Below are 3,440 nucleotides of genomic sequence, written 5' to 3'. Positions count from 1 at the left end.
GTGGCTTAGAAAGAACATGTCTGCAGTGCAGAGAATGGAATCAAATTATAGAAACAAAGAGGGAAGAAAGATCAGGAGAAATAAGAAGAATGCTGTCTGGTGATGTTGAAGTCCCAGAATCCAAGGGAGTCTGTTCTCTTGGCAGATCAATTTGTGCATAGCATGGCTTCATGACAAAATAAATTGCCCAGTATGGCTTAAACTAGATTAGAGTGAGCTTTCCTGATTTTCAACCACAGTCCTGAGAAATCCAAACAGAATATCAAGTTTATTTGTTGCGGAACATCAGAGTTGCCAGGAAAAGCTAGAGAAATACTGTTCTGGGGCATGATGAAAAAAAAAAAAAAAGAACAATCTCAAGGGAGGATTTCATTGTCTTCTAAGACTAGGGAAGCAGGGATTAAATCCTCACTCAAACTCTTGAGAAATAGTTTAGATAAAATAATCAAATGCTTATTTTCTACCTTGGTTTTGGGAATCAATGTCACAGGCAAAGCATTGGCATTAGAACTAGACCTTGGCTGGATGCAGTGACTCTTGCCTATAATCCCAGGATTTTGGGAGGCAGAGGCAGGTGGATCACTTGAGGCCAGGAATTTGAGACCAGCCTGATCAACATGGCAAAATCCCATCTCTACTAAAAATTTAAAAATTTGCCAGGTGTAGTGGTACGCACCCGTGGTCCCAGCTACTCAGGAGACCGAGGCACAAGAGTCCCTTGAAACCAGGAGGCAGAGGTTGCAGTCAGCTGAGATTGTGCCACTGCACTCCAGCCTGAGTGACCAAGCAAGACTCTGTCTCAAAAAACAAAACAAAACAAAAAAACACCTAGATCTAGCAGGGGACACAAGACAATGCAAGTTCATGAGCTCAGAAATAAGTCTCTGCTCTGCTGGAAAAGATATTTACTGGCAGAGAAATGAAAATGCTTACAGTATGAGAACTGGGCCACAGGAGGTGGGTTTGAGTTCCAACCACTCCCATCATCACTGTATGATGTAAACTGTGCACCTAAACTCTTAGTTCACTCATTTCCACACCTGCAAAATGATGATAATGTCAAAAAATAATTTACAAAATTGTTGGGGAGCAATGAGAGTTAATTCCCCCAAAATATTGCTTAGAACAACCATCTTAGAGTTGGCACATTTTGGGCACTCCGTAATGCATTGGTTTTTAATCATCACTATTATTATCTACACAATCCCAATTTTTACTAGATTGATTCCCAAGCATGACTCTGCTCTCTTCTACCCTTGTTATTATTATTGCTATTTTTCATTTGACAAGCTACCCAATCAGGTAGATGAGTAGAGCAGTCATCAGCCACAAGCCAGGTGTTCAGAGAATCCAACATCCACATCAGAAGCTAAAGACTTTATTTGACATAAGCTCCTTAGCTTCTCATTCATTCTCTCTTTACACAACCGGATAGACAGGCACATGCCTTTGTTGAGCTTTTATTCTGCCTTGGAAATCAGATACTTAGTCCCAGGTTGTCATCGTTTTTCATTTCTCTCATTATACCCACATGCTGGGGAATCCATTGACTTAAAACACTCCATTTCTTGAGCCAATAATTATTAGTAATGCCAAGGGGAAAAAAACACTAATCACTTTTTTCTTTATGGTGCTTAGGGAAATTTTATTTTTATTTTTATTTTTCTCCTCTATTGTGTTTACAGTATACCTGTTTTTAATAGTCTCTCTGAAATAACAGTTATGGAAATACTATTATAAAAAAGTAAACTGCTGTTGCTGAAAAGAATTTTATGACAAAATTAGAAGGCAAGAAGTTGCATATGCACATCCCAAATGGCCTTCAGAGCAACAAGCAAACCCTGCTCTATAGGCAGCTGTGCTGTGTTGAAGTTTAATCGGTAGTGATACGGTTTGGCTCTGTGTCCACACCCATATTTCACATCGAATTGCAATCCTCAATGTTGGAGGAGGGTCCTGGTAGGAGGTGATTCAATCATGGAGGTGATTTCTAATCATTTAGCACCATTCCCCTAGTGCTGTCTGTGATACAGTTCTCAGAAGATCTGGTGGGAAAAAAGTGAGTGACAGCTGGGCGCGGTGACTCACGCCTGTAATCCCAGCACTTTGAGAGGCCAAGGTGGGCAGATCATGAGGTCAGGGGATTGAGACCATCCTGGCTAACATGGTGAAACCCCATCTCTACTAAAAAATACAAAAAATTAGCTGGGCCTGGTGGTGGACTCTCGTAGTCCCAGCTGCTTGGGAGGCTGAGGCAGGAGAATGGTGTGAACCCAGGAGGTGGAGCTTGCAGTGAACCGAGATCGCACCACTGCACTCCAGCCTTGGTGACAGAGCGAGACTCTGCCTCAAAAAAAAAAAAAAAAAAAGGATGTGGCACCTTCCCCTTCTGCCTCTCTTTCTTTTCTATCGGTCATGTGGAAACATGCCTGCTTCTGCTTTGCATTCCACTGTGATTGTAAGTTTCCTGAGGCCTCCCCAGAAGCAGAGGCCTGTGTAGTCCACAAAACTGTGAGCTAATTAAACTTCTTTTCTTTATAAATTACCCAGTCTTAGGTATGTCTTGGTAACAGTGTGAGAATCACTAATATATGTAGCCACGGGAAGTTATGTACCATTCCAGCCTTCCCGTCAAAGCAGCATTAGAAACCATTCATGGGCAAGTTTCTGGCCCCTCTTCTCGTGGCAAGTGAATTTTGCTTTATATAAAAGAAGATTAAAAGCTTGGTGTGTGTTGTGTGTCTGTTACTCGCAGCATCTCATTACTATCTGCCCCTATGCAAGTCTTGAAGACCAGATTATCTATTCCAGGTACCTACTCTAGTGTCCCACATTCAAACCTTGTTACTTGAACCATCAAGTAGGGTTGTGATGGGGATCTCTCAAGTGTCCTGCTCTGCATCCAATCTTTTTCAAAGCACTAGATGGAGACCAGCAAGAAGGAGATGGTCAGTATACACAAACTTCCCTTGCGTCTGTGGTGCTTAGGGATTCTTCCCTATCATGCAATTCTACACTTGACCATCAAGGATCATTAAGATAGCTGCCATTTTCTACTAACAAATTTCTCTGTCAGCTTTCCCTCGGTAGTCTGACTGACTGTGGAATATGGAAGGATGGCATCCCATTGTCTCATACAACAGGAAGTCCGGAGATTGGTGGCTCCCAAATGGTTCAGTAGCTCAGTGATGTCACTTCCTGTCTTTGCATTCTGCCATATTAAGAATTTTTCCTTTGTGAGGTTGAACTTGTTGCCTCGTGGCTACAGGATACTGATCTAAGCAGATGGATAAAGGACTCTTTGCTACCAAGGCACATGTTATCCAGAAATAAAATATTGCCCAGAAGCCCCCGCAAGCTTTCCCTTGCATCTCGTTTGCTGGAACTGGGTGACCTGCCAGTCTCTTAACCAATTAGAAAGATATAATCATGACCAGTTT

Source organism: Macaca thibetana, chromosome 11, assembly GCF_024542745.1.
Source record: "Macaca thibetana thibetana isolate TM-01 chromosome 11, ASM2454274v1, whole genome shotgun sequence".
Classification (NCBI taxonomy): Eukaryota; Metazoa; Chordata; class Mammalia; order Primates; family Cercopithecidae; genus Macaca; species Macaca thibetana.
Note: the sequence above shows the minus strand (reverse complement) of the source record.